This window comes from Lemur catta, chromosome 4, assembly GCF_020740605.2.
Source record: "Lemur catta isolate mLemCat1 chromosome 4, mLemCat1.pri, whole genome shotgun sequence".
In the NCBI taxonomy this organism is placed as follows: Eukaryota; Metazoa; Chordata; class Mammalia; order Primates; family Lemuridae; genus Lemur; species Lemur catta.
The window spans coordinates 14,262,237-14,279,822 of record NC_059131.1 but is presented as its reverse complement, the minus strand read 5'-3'; the positions used below and the strand labels follow the sequence as shown (position 1 = coordinate 14,279,822).

The 17,586-nt window shown below is 52.8% G+C and overlaps 1 non-coding gene and 1 pseudogene across 1 annotated transcript; both read left to right on the top strand.

Moving 5' to 3' along the window:
- The first annotated feature begins 7,306 nt into the window (after positions 1 to 7,306).
- Positions 7,307 to 7,413, top strand: LOC123637550. Its single transcript, XR_006734919.1, has one exon. It is a non-coding gene; the product is annotated as a U6 spliceosomal RNA (small nuclear RNA).
- A 9,532-nt stretch (positions 7,414 to 16,945) lies between these two features.
- Positions 16,946 to 17,067, top strand: LOC123637622 (annotated as a pseudogene).
- The last annotated feature ends 519 nt before the right edge of the window (positions 17,068 to 17,586 follow it).

Genomic DNA, 17,586 nt, shown 5'->3' with positions numbered 1-17,586 from the left:
TCTCTCACATTCCTTCATTCTTGCTGTTGGATGTGTCCCAGCTCCTGCACTACTCCACTGCATCCGGAATGCTGTGAGCAAGGAATGTCATGGGCCCTTTTTATTCACCCCCTCTTCCCAGAGAGACGTGCTCAGGAGTAGGTGCCACAGGAAACACGGGATGATCGTGAGCCTGGAAGTGCCCCTTCATCTGTTTGTCCCTGCAGCAGATACTCAAGGACAGCACCTACACTGACACCAAGCGGGAGCAGCGACCATGTCTTGCAGGGCACAAAGCCCGTCAGCCACATTGTCCCATGGAGGGCAGGGATTATGCACAGTTTGCAAAAGGGTTGACCCAAGGCCCAGGTCAGCGCAGTGGCTGGCTGCACTTACGTGGTCCCAGGACCCACCCCCATCCCCCTTAGCTCCAGCCGAGGCTCTTTGCACCTGCTCTCCTGGCCCGGCCACCCAGGCTGGCTCGGCTCACCAGAAGTTAGGATTGGGATGGGAGTGGGGGGGAGGAGGAAGACACAGGAGGCAAAAGCAGCAGTCCCCTCACATGGCGGCCCTGCCTTTCCCTTCCGCCTGCCCAGTCGTTCCTGGTCTCTGTTCCCTCTCAGATGAACGGCAGAAATAGCACAGGTTTTGGTGTCAGGCAGTCCTGGGCTGGAATCTCAACAGTCCCAGTTTGCACCCGTTGTTCTTGTATAATAATACATCAAAGCTCCTTGTCGCTCTCAAAGGTACCCCAGTTAGGACCATACATTATGTGTCCCCGTTATGAAGGCAGTGGCCAGCGGGTGGGTGACCTAGCTAGCGAGCCTCTGAGCGTTCATCTAGTTCTGTGGAGAGCCGAGAATGAGGGGAGGAGAGCAGAGAATGATGTGCTCCCTTGACCACAGTGCCATAGGGGCTCTGGCTGCATCTGCTGGGGGATTCTGCGGCCCCAGAAGGAAGCCCTGGCCGTGTCTCAAGTTGTTTTGCAAAACAAAAGCACCAGGAAAGGAAAACAGTATCTAAACTTTCCTGAGCCAGGCCAGCATCTGGAGGCAGAAAGCACCTAGGGACGAGGACACCACATCACACATTCCAGGGGGTGCCAGTCACATCATGGTCTATGTGAATGGCAACCCCTGGACTTGTGCAGTGCCCAGCTGTCCAGGGCAGCCTGCCTAAAGCGCCCACTGCAAAGCAGGAGTTGGTGAGCTGGGGCTAGACCACCTCAGAGGGCAAGAACAAGCAGGGAGCAGAAAAGCTACTGACAGGAGGAGCGTGAACCTTTAAGGAGAGGAGTTGGTCACTGTCTGGGGAGGAGCTCTTTTAAATCAGTTCAACTCAATTTATGTCAGTGAATATTGCTGGAGCATTTACTGTGTGCTGGGCCATTACCACAGGGGTCGGGCACTGCCTTTGAGGAGCTCATGGGCCAGGAGGACAGTGAGCAGGCTCCCCGCCCCTCCCCAGGACAGAGTGGGACCAAGGCAGGTGGAGGTGCAGGTGGAATGGAGCTGAGGAGGAGTGTCGGGGAGGATGTGCCAGCTCAGCTCCTCCAGGTCCCACAGAACGGAGCTGGGACACACACACCCAGGCCCCTGGGTGATGGGGGCAGGAAAGATGCAGATGTGCAGGGCGGTCATCTCAGCCACAAAGCCAGGCCTCGCAAGAGCTGGGTCTGCAGCCCGGATGCCCAGCATCACTGTCAGGGGATCACGGTGAGGGGGTCACCATGTGGCAGGCATAGGGTGGGCTCTTTCCCAGTGCTGCCCCATCAAGCCTTGCCTCGTCCTGTGGGGAGAAACACTATCCCATCGGGGATTTAACTTAAGGAAACAGGCTTTCCCTGCATTGGGGGCAGCAGCCTCACCGAGGAGGAGAGGATGCCACGGGCCAAGAACGAAAGAACTGGTGCCAGCAGGATAAGGGCAGGATTAATTCCTCCATCTCGGAATCCTTCTGAAACCTGATCCACCCCTCCCCCAAAAAAGACAGGGCTGACTTTGATCTTGAAAGCTGCTGCCACTCCGATTTCCTGTGCTGTCTGCCCGGCTTTAACGGGAGGGCATCCTTGTTAGCGCAGTTGTGGCTTAGGTGGTGCTGGGCTTGCTCTGGATCCTGGGGGGAGAGAAGACGCAGGCCTGGGCTTTTGTCTTGGAGCGATGACGACCTGGCAGAGCCCGCTGCTGCTGAGCCCTGGGGAGCCGTCCGGTCCTGGCTTCCCCAGGACAGGCCTTGACTGGGTCCCGCCTGGGTCCTTGGGAGGATCATCGCAGAACCAATTTATCATCTGAAAAGGAAATTGGCAGAAGGGGCAGGGAGTGGGAAGAACAGGAATGTCTCCTTTCTAGTGAAACAAGGAACAGTTCTGCCAGCAAGATAAAGGGAAGAAAACAAAGGAGAGTAAGTGGACATTGTGCAGGAGGGGGACAAGGAGGGGAGCAAAGTGGCTCTAGCCAAGGTGACACCCAGCTGCATAGCCCTCCAGCCACGGAGGGAGGGTGGTGCAGAGCTATCCTCTCGTCCAAGGGAGTCTCAGAGACACGGGCTCAGGCTGAGGATGAGGGAGCCTGTCCTATCCAGTGGGTCAGCAAACTGTCCCCAGATGCCCTGTCTGTGGCCAGCACTGTACTACCCCAGGAGACAGGAAGTGGCACCAGCCCCAGCCTCTGGCCTGACAGATGGTGGCAGTCATATGGGCGAAGGGCGAGTACGGGTGAATAGCTCTGGCAATGGAAGGCTTTCTTCTGGGCGCTGGCAGCCCCCCAGGGAAGGCTCCCAGGGTCTTGGGACACACAAAGGTGAGGCTAAGAGAAGGTGGGAGACCTAACTCTGATCTGCACCGCCATGATCCCCGCAAATGTCCCCCCAGTGTCAGAACCACTCCTCTCCGCCCACTCTCCTCCCCTTTGCTCTCTATCCTGGCCGAGTCCACACTGGACCCAACTCGGTGGCTCAAGAACAGGGACAGCTCCTTCTCCCTGGACCCCACAGCTGCGGCCCTCTGTGCCACGATGCTGTGCTGGCTGCAGCAGTCAGCAAAGGGGGTTCAGGCAGGGCCCCTTCTCTGTGGCGTCTGCTTACATGGCCCATCATGCCAGGCGTGGCCAGTGGCACAGGCCAGGGCAGGGGCTGTCCCCCCCGGGGAAACTGGTAAGGCATCTGTCTTAGTCTGTCTGTGCTGCTATAGGTAATTTATAAATAACAGAAATTTATTTCTTATAGTTCTAGAGGCTTAGAAGTCCACGATCAAGGCGCCCCCATGGGTGAAGTCTGCTCTCTGTTTTCAAGGCGGCGCCTTATTGCTGTGTCCTCGCGTGGTGGAAGGTGGAAGAGCAAGAGCCCCCGCACCCTCGAGCCCTTTCGCAAAGGTCCTAACCCCATTCGCGAAGGCAGAGCCCTTGTGACTTAATCACCTGCCGAAGGCCACAGCCCTTAATCCTGCTGCACGGGGGACTGAGTTTCAGCACGAGCTTTGGAGGCCACACCATCATTGCAACCACAGCAGCGTCCTTCGCCGTTGCACGGTCACAGTCCAGCTTACCATCTGAGAAAGATTTCAAGTCCTTGGAGAAAGGGGACCATTGTAGACGTGCTCTAACGTAGAAGACTTAAGGTTCCCTGTAAAATGTCGGTCTCGGAAACTCACCTCCCCCTTAAATCATCGGAAAAGCTCCCACTCACACCAGGATGAAGCCTGGTCTTCTCAGTGCAGCTGGCAGGCCCCAGACCTGTCTACCCATTACCGCTCCAGCCAGCCCCTGCCACCCACACACAAACCCTGTCCCCCAGCAGGCTTGTGTTAAGTGCTGGCTCCTGAGTAGATCAAGCTTGTTGGTTCCAAAGCATCTTTGCACATGCTGTCCCCTTGCCCGGGTCCCTCACCTGCTTGTCTGTCTGGCAAACATCTTTTCATCTTCAAATGCTTAGCTTAAACTTTAGCTCTTCAACAATACAGGATAGGATGCTCATAGATGGATGGATAGAATGGAGTGCCCCTTTGAAGTTACGTATCTCTCATTCTATGAAATTATTTAAAGGTAATTAGAGAAATAAATGGACCTAAGTATGTTTAATTTTCCAAGTCCAAGGTTAAGTGCCCCAGATGTACACATATTTTAAGTGTACCCCAGAGCATCAGACAGTTGAAGGGTTGGCATGCAGGGCACAGACATTTGAGTTTCTTCATCCCAGAACCAAAAGAACAAAAAGTAAAAATCATGGGGTGCCTGAAGAAACTACCTCCTAAGCCCTTGCCTAGGCTGTCCAGACTGGGGTCTGGAGGAGGGGACCAAATGTCTTTTCAGGTTACTGGGATCATTCTAGAATCCAATGACCAGGGTGCTCCAAGAAGATGAGTGAGTGACTGCCAGAGTCCCCTGCTTGGTGTGTGGTTGTATTGGGTGGGGTGAGGGTCTACAAGCTGGCGGGGATGGGGTTATTAATGGTGACCGTCCCTCCTGAAGAAGGCAGAGAGTCCCTGTGGCTTCTCTCCCTCCCAACAGCCCCCCACCCTCCTGCCCCGCCCTGCCGCCCCAGCCAAGCCCCTCGCAAGAGCCGCCCTACAGCTTCTTCTCGGGTTCTCTGCAGAGCCAAGAAGGATGGGTCAGGTCCGCAGCTGGAAGGAAAACAAAGGCTGTTTTCAAGAAGGTTGATTGCATTTTTAAAAAGGACAGAACTCCACTTCTGAAATGAGTCACTTTGGGAAGGATTTGAAATATGACATTTTTCTTTTATTCTCTCCTTTTCCTCTTGGAATTTTAGAGTTCAGTCTGGCAATGGGAGCAGGTAAAGACTCCACAAAGTAAGTCTGTAGAACATTCCTTCCCACCCCCTGCCCCTTCATTTATTCATTCCCAAGAAGCCTGAGGTGCAAAGACGGGTGCATGGGATCTGAGTGCCAGAAGGCTCGGATCAAGGTCCCACATCAATGTGAGCTGGAGGCGTTAGTCCTCCTGGGGGCACCTGCAGTATATCTGGGGTGTCCAGCCCTTCCTGGGGTCTCCAGCAGGCACCCTGGTTCTGACCCCTCCAGGGGCAGGCAGTGAGCAGGAGGGCAGGCGTGTCCGGCCCTGGCACCCGCTCATGCCAGCCTGCACCTCTGAGCAGCGGGTGCGGCCCCACCGCCCATCCCGACCAGCTGGGCGTGCGGGGGAGAACGGAGTAGCCGCCTCCTCCACGCTGTGTTTGTGGGGCTGTTTGATGTTTCCTTAAATAAGTATCAGATTGAACATTTTGAAAGATCCCACCTTATGTAAGTGTTACCCTCTAAAATAGAAACTCTACTTCATATTATTCTCAGCTTTCTATGAAATGAGCCCCAGATCCCTCCAGGAGCCCTTTGTCCAAGAAAGACGGGGGGAAGGTCGGGAAGGCAAAGGCCCAGAGACACTGAGCTTGTTTGCCTGTTTTTAGAATCACAGACTCCCCGGGCTGGAAGGACCCCACAGTCACTTCCGACTGTCCTCTGCCTCCAGGCAGGACCTTGCTTAACAACTGAGCAGGAGAAGGGCCTGTCCCCTCTCCAATAAGTTCAGAGTTAGGTTTCCATGACCAGGGGCTGCACTGGCCTCTCAGCGCACAAAGACCAGCCTGTCTCCCCGGCTGCCGCGGGTTGAGGCAGACAGACTCTCCACTCCCTCCATTTTTGCCTGCCCTGGGTTCATGTCCTCCCACCTCACCACGGCCTCCTCCTCATTCTTCTGCAAGGACAAGCCAGCACTTTTCCCTGCCCTGTCCCCGCCAATCCCCAAACCCACGATGCCAGGCAGATAGTAGGGCAGGTGCTTAATCAATCCTTGCTGAGCCAATTGAATTAGCCCCTGCTGTGAGCAGCCTGGCCAGCTGCAAATCTTCTCCCTGGCACTTGCCGGCGTGCCCGCCTCCTCTGAACCCCCCATCCCTGGGAAGCTCATCTTGCTGCTTCAAAGCCTTGTAACGCCATCACGTTTCTGGGACCTTTGCCACCAGCAGGGCACAGAAGAAACTCCAAGGGCACCTAAAACCCATTCAAGTTCAAGAAGGGGAGGCCTCCATCGGGTCTGCTAGAAGGTGTGCGGCTTCTCACCTGTCCTGCTGGCTCCAGGCAGGAACCTGGGGACACCTTCCACACTACCCCTTACAACCAACCGAGCCCACGCCCACTCCCAGGAGGTGGCCAGGTGTGTCTGCATCTAAGACACCTGCCCGTTCTTGTCCTCTCTGACTGTCCTCTCTTGACCTTGCCAGCCGAGGGTGTCCAGCCGAGGGATTCTGGCTACGGCGCCTTCATGCCGCTGTTGGGACTCACAGCAGGGCCATGTGAGCCACATGACTGGGGAGGGGCACAAAGAAAACATGTAAGGGAGCCCTCACCCCACACTGGCTCAGGGCAAGGCCCCCACACCTGCCTTCCCCACCTGAGAGTCATGCAGGGAAACCTGCACCCCAAAGGCTGCCCGCAGGACAGGAAGCCGGAGGGATGTGGGGAAAGAGCGGTCGGAGCTTCTGACTTGACTCCCAGTCCCAGCCCTGCCCTGCCGAGAGGCCCGGAGTGAGGGTCTCAGTGCTTCCCTGTTTCAGTGTCTCTGTCTGCAGCAGGGAGCACGGGGAAGTTTCCGGTCTGGGTCATGTTGTCCTCTGTCCCCAGGTTGGGGCCACTAGCCCATCTAGGGGAAGGTCTGTGGGTTGGGGTTTTTCCCTCCTGATGGGGAATACACCCCCAACAGGACTCTCTGTGCCCTTGAACTTCTCTTTCTGAGCATTTTTGCCAGCACCGTATGACAGATTAGATCATATTTCCTCACCAGACCGTGTGCTCCGTGAGGCCCCAGGTGTGTTCATGGCTCTGTTCACAGGACCGAGAAGACTGCCTCACGCATACCAGGTGCTCGGTATTTATTTCCTGAATGAGTGGATGGGGCTCCCCGATACAACAGCCCCACCCTTAGGTTAGCAGACGGCTGCCCCGGTCGCCCACCACAAGCTTAGCTATAGAGAAACCAAAACAACCCAACAAACTCAGTCCTCAAGGGGTTTCCTGTGTGTGGGTGGGGGTCAGATGGCCACTGAAGAGCTGGAAAACAGGCGTCAGTGAGAAGTACGGCAATAACAACACACAGCACTCGGGAAACACGGGGAAGTTGTCACGGACAAGGCAGAAACGGACAGGACCCAGAGGGAGGGCAGGTGTGTTCAGGCACAGTGGCAGTGCCAGGCTGCATTCCTGTCCTGGGGCTGCCACAACACATTATCACAAACTTGGTGGCTTAAAACAATAGAAAGGTCCTGTCTCACAGTCCTGGAGGCCAGGAGTCCAAAATCAAGGTGTCATCAAGGTTGGCCCCTTCTCGTGCTTGCTTTGGCAGCACATATACTAAAATTGGAACCATACAGAGAAGATTAACAAAGCCCCTGTGCAAGGATGACACACAAATTCGTGAAGCATTCCATATATTTAAAAAAAAAAAAAAAAAGATTGGCCCCTTCTGGAGGTTCTGAGCCAGGATCTGCCCCGTGCCCGTCTCTTGGCCTCTGGTGGCTGATGGCAACCCTGGCGCTCCTTGGCTTGCAGCTGCGTCACTCCCCCCTCTGCCTCCCTCGTCACAGGGCATCCTCCCTGTGTGTCTCCATGTCCCTGTGTCTTCACACGGCCCTCTCATAGGACATCAGTCATTGGGTTTAGGGCCCACCCCAACCTGGTATGACCTCATTTTAATTTGATTATATCTGCAAAAACCCTATTTCCAAATAGTCACATTGACAGGTACCAGGGGTTATGACATCGACATGTCTTTTGAGGGGACACAATTCAACCCACAACACAGTCATAACAGGTAGAAGGGACAGCATGGGCAAGAGACTCTGAGGCTAGAAATTTCCAGAAGCATTGGAGAGCAGAAGTCTCGTGTGGCTGGAGCATAGGGAGCCGGGGAGACAAATGGGGATGCTTGTATAGATGGGAAATTGTAGAGAACCTTGAAGTCTCAGCTAAAGAGTCTGAACTTCTTTCTGCAGGCAATGGGGAGCCACGGAAGGCCTCCGAGTGAGAGGTGATGAGGTGTGTGCGGGAGAAAGATCACGGGGACAGCGTGCAGGTAGCGTGAGGGGCCGCGTGAGGCTGGGAAGCCGGGGGACAGTGCAGACTGCAGGGCGGGGCTGCGGGGTGGGAAGGAGGGCCCAGGACAGGAGAAACCAAAACAAACATAACTTTGTTTGGGGAAAGGGGGAGGAAATTGTGAAGAAAAAGACACACATTAGGATTGGCTAACGCTCAAACTGATTGAACAGTGGTGTTTACATTTCGGATACCTTGTTTGTCCGGCCCTGAAGCTTATCTTTGAGGACATCCAGGCAGACTGCAGCCTCGCTTACCCGGAGGCCTGATGCTCCCAGCTTGGTTCCTGGTTGCTGTGGTGGAAGGAGAGCCCTGAGCAGATGCCAACGTCTCTGCTGGCCTTGCGGGTTCAGGCAGCAGCAGCCTCCATCATAGCACGGTGGTGGGGTGTGTATGGCTGAGGGTCACAGGGCCCAGGATCCCCACTCTAGGGTACAGTCTCTGGATTGAGTAGCTGAGGGCTGATGATCCAGGGGACCCCGTCAGCTTTGCTGGCCCAGTGACAGGCTGGCCCTGGCTGCTCTCAGGGCAGAGGAGACCAGGCCACTCCAGGGTGGATTCCTGCAGATGGGCCAGGCAGTTTGCCCTGCTGCGTGAGCCACACAGGCCGTGACTGTGCATCCACCATGCCTGCCACGGCTGCCATCTGAGCCTTCACACACGTGTCCCAGAGGTGGGGGCTGGAAACTGGGGGCTTCCTGCCCTCTCAGCCACCTGGCCCTACCTCTCCAAGGGGACCCTCATCATGGTGACACTGTCCCGGTAGCCTTTCACTACTCTAGGTAATGAGACAATTTGCCATTCACTGAACGTAATTCCCTGCACAGGAAGCTGGACCAATTGACTCTTATTTTCAAAACGGCAAAATGGACTGTGGCTGTGTGGCCAGGGAGACATAGCGACAGGGAGAGTGATTGGCGGGGCCCTCCCTTCTGTGTCCGCAAGCACAGCTGATTTAGAACGTGCCCCATCCCCGCAGACCTTCCCTGCACCCTGTACCTCTGCACACTCACTCATTCACGGAATAACAAGCACCCACTGCACACCAGGCATGTTCTGGGGACACAGCAGTGACCAAGATGGCCCAGGGTCCCTCGTGGAGCTGTCGTTCCAGCGGGAGTTCTCAAAGACAGTGTACAGATAAACGAATGGTGCCTGACAGATCAGAGAGTAGAAATGGCATAAAGCAAAAAACCAAGGTGACATGATAGAGAGGGGTGGTAGGCAGGTTTGGGGGTGCTTCAGATTTGGGTAATTGGAGCAGCCCTTTCTTAAGGGATGACCTTTGAGATGTGACCTAAGTGATGCCCCCACCATGCACAGATCTGGGGCAGAGGGGACAGGAGGTGCAAAGACCCCACGTAAGGAAGATGCCCGGTGGGATCTGGAGCAGAGGGAGTGGGGAAGAATGAGAGGAGATGAGGTCAGAGGGCAAACTCAAAGCAGGCAGCCCAGCAGGAGGCTGGTATAGCGTCAGGTGGCCGGGGACAGGCGTTGGGGTGGGGTGATTGAATCGATATAGGGAGAAGTGGCCGGGTCCAGAACGCACTGTGGTCAGGTTAATGAAACTCGCTGATGGATTAGATTTGGGGAAGGAGGCATGTAGTGGGCACTCCCCCAAACTTCACATCTATCCAGAACCTCAGAGCGCAAGCTTCTTTGGAATAGGGTCATTGCAGGTGTAATTAAGATAAGTGGTTCCAAGATGCCACCTCAGCTCCTGGCGGGTCTTCAGGCAGAACAAGGCAGGAAGGGAGATGCGCCAGGTCAGCCCCCCTTGCTCTGTTTTACTTTTGTTAAACAAGGAGCCCCCAGCCCGCTTCACCTTGAGTTTCATTGGCTGGAACCAAGCCACGTGGCCACCCCGACCTGCAGTGTGTGGAGGGAGGCTAAGAAAGTGAGGCTGCTGCCTCTCTAGCCTTGACAGCAGAATATGGCGGGGGACGATGGGAAGGAGTGTGGGGTCATCTGTCCAACAGTCGGCCACAAGGACAACCCTGGCCGTGAGCCTTCTCCCGTATATGGGGGCTACTTTTCAGAATCCCATCCCCCCAAACTATCCCACAACAACCTTGCAAGGCAAGAAAACCAGAAGTTCCTTATTCCTGTTTTACAGATGAGGAAACTGAGGCCCAAAGCTCAGAAAGGACATGTCCACACTCACAAAAAGTCCACAACTGAGCCAGGCTCCAATTAGCTTTCCTGTCTCCCAACTCTGCCCACAACATGCCCAATACAATACACAATCATCCAAGGCAGGTCATTGTTTCTGATCTACCACCGTGCAGGGAGGCAGGCATGACCGTGGGCGGGCTCCTCGCTGCCTGTGAAAGACCAAACACGTGGAACATAGGGCGGCAGTCCTGCTCCATTCCACAGATGGTTTTTGGTCCAGGCATTTCCTGCTACTTGATAGGCTGAAGGTTTAATTGGATTAGTGCACATTCCTGCTGTCTCTGAGCATTTGGGTTGTCTATGAACTAGGCTGACTTGGCAGGCCGGAAAGGCAAAGGTAGGAGAAGCAGCAGCAAAGAACTCACGAGACCTCTGCTCGGGCCAGAGCCAGGCTCCGGGGAGGGCTGGGCACAGAGGGCACGGTGGGGGCCTGGTGAGGTTCAGACCAGCGCCCAGCTGCCACAGACCACTCCACCTGCTCCTCTTTGGGCTGCTAGGTCAGGGCAGCTACACCTACTTGATCTGGCAAAGCTGAGCAAGGAGCTCGGAGGCGGACGGGGCTGGGTGCGAGGGGAGTGGCTCCTGCTCAAGGGTCCATCAGGAAGATGTTCGGGCCTGCTTCAGTGTAGCTCCCAGGCGGGCAGGGGCAGTGGAGGCCTCTCTCACACCCCCGTGCAGCTTCCAGCCCAGCCTGGCCAGCAAAAGCTTCTCTGCATGAGGACCAGAAAGGACTCAGAGGACAAGGGGAACTGAAGATCTATTCTCTAAATATCTGCAACGAGCATTGCCCTTTGCCCTGGAAATACCAAGAACAGGAAGTGGCTTTTCTGTTCGTGAGATTGTGCAAAGATTGGCTGGTTTGCAACCCAGTAAGACCATTCTGACACTGACTTTGAGGATGAGTTCAGACAAAGAGAAAAATCACACTGGAGGTGGACTTGGCCAAGATTTTGTTATGTGCAACCAATTCCTGTTTCCTGGGCACATGTGGGACTACATTTCCCATCCTCCCTTGCAGTGAGGTGGGGTCCTTGCAACTAAGTTCTGACCAATGGAATAATGTGTTAACCGCTGAGATGTGGGCTTGCTTGCTTTAGAAATAAGCCTACCCTGAGTTAATAACACGACACTGGCATTTGGGCGTGCCAGTTGGGAAGCGCCCAGTTCTACCAACTCCACCCTTTGTCAGGAGGCTGCCATGGGATAGAGGTTTTGGAGTGAGGTGTAGCTGCATTCATGTCTTGGTTCTGCCACTTACTACCTGTGTGAACTCAGGTAAGTTCCTAACCTCTCTGAACCCATTCTCCCATTTGTCCAAAGGAAATAATCCATAACCCACAAGGCTGTTGTAAAAATTCAGTTAGGTAATGCGTACAAAGTGCTTAGCATGGGGCCTGCCACACAGGCAAACATATAAATAGTAACTGTTGTTATTTTATTGAATCAAAAATAGTTTAAAAGATTATTTTAAAACTTTTATCTGTCTCATTAAAATTGTATGATTTGTTTCATAAATGGCATGAATGGAGAATGAGACAAAAGAAAGAAAGCAGTCATTTGGCTCCCATAAAACCCCAGACTATGTTACTAGACTGGAAGTTCAAAATAAATTGATTTTAGAATCAGCTTGTCCTGAGTTGTCCAGAGAAGCAAAGCAGGGAGGCCGGCCTCCTACCTGGATGGAGGGCAGCCTGATCCCAGCCAGCTTCATACTGTGGATTGGCTGTCTGCTGGCACTTTGGATTTGGGGGCTTATGCTACATTGCAGAGACTTCTAAAAAGTCTTAATTAGTCATCCCCCCAGCGACTCCCCCGGTGCTGGTGAGAAGATTAAGCCTCAAAGGCAGGGACAGCTCACTGCAGCTGCTTCGAGGCATAATATGGGCAGTTTGCCTCTTTCTCCACCCAAGTGAAGTTTTAATTAGTTTCCACTGGCAAACAATTAATGTCTAATTATTCATTAGCCCCGGCTGGCTATTTTATTTCTGAATCCAAAATCCTCTCCATTCCAGGGCAATAATTTGGGTATTACTTCATTCATTAGGCCCTTGGTTTACTTTGAACATCTGGCAACATTCATGGTTAACACCTGGGAGACCTCCTGGGGATGATAAGAACTTATCCTAAATTTAGCCGGTGAGGGTGGTGCCGCCCACCAACGGCCAGGAGAGGCCTAGGGAGTTGTTGCAGGGAGGGCCTGGGCAGGTCTGGACTCTGGAATAAACGGAAGTCGGAGCTGGGAGGGCCCCGCTGTGCGCTGGGGAAGCTGAGGTCTGGAATGGCCGGGGTGGGGCATGTGCCAAAGCTTAAGGGCAGGACTCCTAGACTTTGAGAATCTAAATGTAAACTCTTAAACAATAAGCTCTAATCAAAAAGAGACTCTTTCTCCAGAAAAATACATCCATGCCTATGCACTCAAAAACCTGCAGAAATGGCGAGATGTAGGCCATCGTTGCAATCTAAGTTATGAAGCCAAAGACTTCATAAAAAAAAATTTTGTAACTTCTTTTTTTTGAGACAGAGTCTCACTCGGTTGCCGGGGCTAGAGTGCCATGGCATCAGCCTAGCTCACAGCAACCTCAAACTCCTGGGCTCAAGCAATCCTCCTACCTCAGCCTCCCGAGTAGCTGGACTACAGGCATGCACCACCATGCCCGGCTAATTTTTTCTCTATATATTTTTAGGTGTCCGTATAATTTCTTTCTATTTTTTTTTTTTTTTTTTAGTAGAGACGGGGTCTCACTCTTGCTCAGGCTGGTCTCCAACTCCTGAGCTCAAACAATCCTCCTGCCTCAGCCTCCCGAGTAGCTGGACTACAGGCATGCACCACCATGCCCAGCCTAACTAACTTTTAATTACGTGGAAAACAAAAGACCACATATTGTATGATACTATTTACATGAAACACCCAGAATAGACAAATTCATAGGGACAAAAAGTAGATTAGTGGTTGCCAGGGTTTGGGGGAAGAGTGAGTGGGAGGTGACTGCTCATGGGTACAGGGTTTCTTTTGGGGAGTGATGGGAATGTTCTGGAATTAGTGGTGATGCGAGAACAACCATGTGAATATACTTCAAAAACTGATTTGTACACTTTTAAAGGGTAGGTTTTGGCTGGGCTCAGTGGCTCACGCCTGTAATCCTAGCACTCTGGGAGGCTGAGGCAGGTGGATCATTTGAGCTCAGGAGTTCGAGATCAGCCTGAGCAAAAGGGAGACCCCGTCTCTACTAAAAAAAAAATAGAAAGAAATTATATGGACAACTAAAAATATATGTAGAAAAAATTAGCCGGGCATAGTGGTGCATGCCTGTAGTCCCAGCTACTCGGGAGGCTGAGGCAGAAGGATCGCTTGAGCCCAGGAGTTTGAGGTTGCTGTGAGCTAGGCTGATGCCATGGCACTCTAGCCCGGGCAACAGAGTGAGACTCTGTCTCAAAAAAAAAATAAAATAAAGAGTAGGTTTTATGATATGTGAATTATGTCTTAGCAATTTTAAAAAAGAACAAACTGATGCGCTCACACACACACACGCACACAGATTAAATATGCCACTACCATTGCTGGCCCAAAGGAGGTGCTCAGTACCTGGGAGTTGGGATGATGACGTTGGTGGCCACTGCACTCAGGCATCGTGTTTGGGGTCCCACTGAAGGGCTGACCGTCAGGATGCCCTGCTAAAGATTTAACTGGTGTTTTGCTACCTTAGGAAGAAAGTACATTAAAAATGCCCTGGATTCATCCTTGGGAACAGTGGGTCACACGTCAGGGAAGAATGAATGGTATTCTCCTCTGGCACCCTCTCCGCCCAGCCCTATGGTGGTGATCAAGACCTAAATGCAGTCCCAGGGAGAGTGGGGCAAGGGGAAGGAGGAGGGGCTCTGGTCCTTCCTTGAGGCTCCAGCACCTGAACCAGTGCCAGTCTTGGGAGCTGCCAAGGCTGGTGACCTGGGAAAGGACTATGGGGGTGTCTTGGGAGCCTCAGGCACAGTGGATGTCAGTGGGGCCCCATCTCAGCATCACCGCCCAGGGAAGACTTACGCAGGCGATGCTCCATCATCCCTACCCTTCAGGGCCTGTGGTGGGAGGGAGCCCCACCTTTCCTGCACTCAAGAGACATTCCCACTAGGCTTCTTGTCACTGCGATAGAGCATAACCCAGATGCAGGGGTCCAGTGAGCTAAAGGGATTTGGCTTAAGTCGCAGATACATCAAAATTAGGGACGTGTCCTCCTTTCAGCCCCCCGAGAGCACCAGGCACCATGCCACCTCTGCACCTCTGTCCCCTCTGTTCTTTACCTCCAAAGCCACCCTCCCCCTCTGCACTTGCTCACACTGCGCTCGGCCTCTGCCAACCACAGCCAGCCACGTAGCTGAAGGAGCAGGAGACTGTCTGCCCAGCCCAAGGCAGGGAGGCCACACTCAGACCCATTCTGGGTCTGCAGCTGCTGCCTTCGCAGCTGTGCCTGCTGCCCCGGCTCAGGAATATCCTAGAACCCTCCTCCCTCCCCTCACCCAACAAATGGAGTGCAGGGAGGGCCCTGCTGCTGTGCGACCTCCACCACCTCCCCAGATATTGTCCTACCCTTTGATGCCCCGTGCACCAGCCGGGCTGTCCTCCAGGGCTCAGGGACCCTTGGTCTGGGAGTCCATACAGTAACAAAAAGCCAAGAAAAATATTCTTGCTGTATAAAACAGTATTGTATGTACAGAAATTGACAGACATTATTATCACCTTTCAGAGCAGTTTGATGCTTTCTGAAATGTGAGCCCCCGTCACTGGAGGAGGGAAGTGTTTGTGCCAAGCATCTGATGAGTTTCCAGCGAAGCCACGAAATGCACAAAGCTGCCTGGCAGCAGCCTGCTCCTCAGCCAGCCAGTGCTCAAGGCATCTGTGAGCGTCACGGGGTCCCCAGGGCAGCACTTGGCACCCTGGCCCCGCTTTGTCTCCTGCTGGGACACCAGCACTAGAGCACGGAGACCCGCAGGCTCAGTCTGCACCCTTTGCCAGGACACGAGCAGAGCTGGGGGGACACCTTCTGCTACATTTGCTTGCAATTGCTTTTGTCTTTCCACCCTAATGAGGGAGAAGGAGAGTGGGAAATGAGGGCGAGAGAAGAGCTCCGTGCAGTCTGTCCCCTGAACTCCCTGCCCCCACACCGCCAGCCTGCTCCAATCCCAGAATGGACCCGCCTGTCCTGGAGCGCAGCCCCTCCACACCTGGGGTGTGGTGATGAGTCACCATAGGCCTTAGCCGCACAGCGGGACTAGTCTGTCCATCCCAGCACAGCGTGTCCCCAGCAACAACCAGCTCCTCAACAATGGGAGACTGGAGACCCGGGATTACCAGCTGGTCCTGCCCAGTGAGTGCCACGGTGCCCAGTGGGTGCTCAGAGCTCTTCCCTAGTAGTAGGAAGTGTATGTTGGGAGCGTTAGAGCCTCAGGGACTGTCTGTTCATGCTGTACCAAGTTTAAGAGTGTAACTTCTGGAGTCAGAATGTGTGGGTTCAAAATCCACCTCTGCCGTTACATGCTGTGTGGCCTTAGATGGGTGCCTTGACTGTTCTGTGCTTAGTCTTTAACATATTAATATATTTAAAGTACTAATCACGGTGCCCAGCACACAGTAAGGGCTGCATGTGTTAATTCACTTCTGATGAGCATTACACAGAAATGAAGAGCACGGGCTCTGAAGATTACTGGAATTCGGATCCTGGTCTGTCCCTTTCGAGCTATGTGACTTTGGGCCAGATAGTTAAGTGCTCTGTGCCTCAGTTTTCTCCTCTGTAACAGGGGGATGATACTGGTTCTAGAATAGTTAAAGGATTAGGTGGATCAACATTTGCCAAGTTGGTAGAACAATGCCTGGCTCTATACTAACTTTTATTATTATTCTGCTTTAGCTATTATGATTATTCTATTGTTTATTCTATTATTATTATGCTATTAATTCTCAGCTGTGATATGACTGTGGCTGCAGGAGAGAAGCACCCCAGGACCCCACTGCCCAGGTGGGAAGTGCCCCAGCCCAGGAGCAGGAGCCAGGACTAGGGGCCCAGAGGGTGGAGGTCCCCTTGGGCCCTGGATTAGGGACAGGCCAACACTCAGACTGGCCGGAGGGTCCTCGTTGCCATCCTAGCAGAAGCAGGGACCTGCGGGGGCCTCCAAGGAGCGGAGGTACCGCTGTGAAGGGTGGCTCAGATCATCCTTGCCCGCAGATACAGTTTCAAACCTTGACTTTTTGGCACTAGCTGCCCTGTGACCTTGGGCAAGCTGCTAAATTTTCTGAACCTCAATTTCCTCCTGCCCACATGGTGGTAGGATCACCTTCCCGGAACAGGCGGCTGGACTCCCGGCCCCGCACCGGGTCAGGAAAAGCGATTCCTTCTCCCCTCGACCCCTTTCAACCCTGTGATTTGGAGCCAGCTGGGGCTGCTGAGAGTTTTGAATTTAGGGAGAAAATGCTCATTTCATTTCATTTTCTCCCTCAGGACCAAAAGCCACAGGTCAGAGTCAATTTAACAAACCTGAGAATCCATTTAACTTTCTCGATTAAGATCCCAAAACCCCAAGGAAAGGCCCCTGTGCTATGGTGCGGAGCGTCTATCTCTGATGTTGTGGTTTTTGTGTTTTTGTTTTTACTTAAACCATGGAATACATAAATATATGTTCATGGTATTTAAAAAAAAAAAGAATTCAATGCATCTGTTTGACAGACTTAGAGCAGTTACTGTCTGTTGCTAAGGTTTCTGCTACAAGGAAAAAAAAAATGTCCTCGCGCTTTCTGTCTGATTGAGGCAGCCAAGATTGAATAGAAGAATACAAGGGGAAAACATGGAGAATTTTCGCAACTCAAGAATAACCTTGTAAATAGCAAAGAGCCTGTTTTACTCCAGAGAAGAACCTAAAATTTGAATTTAAAAAAAAAATGCTGGGCGCCATAGTGCATGCGTGTAGTCCCAGCTATTCAGGAGGCTGAGACAGGAGGATCACTTGATCCCAGGAGTTTGAGACCAGCTGGGACGATGTAGCAAGACCCTATCTCTTGGGAAAAAAATAAAGAATTCAAACAAGACAGGTATATTTTGAGTAAAATGTGAAAGTACTGTTTACAATTACCCCCTCCCACTTTTCCTTCCTTACAGAGAAGACTACCATTAATTGTTGAGTGTTGTTTTTCTAGACCTTTTCTATACATCTACAGATGTACATATATTTAAGCACTATTTTACTTATATGGATCCTACTGTATACATTATTCTAAGACATTTTTGTTTTGCTTAACTTGTCTTCAAGACCCGTCCTTGCTGGTATGTGCTCGGCTGTCCCGTTCTTTTTGATGGGTG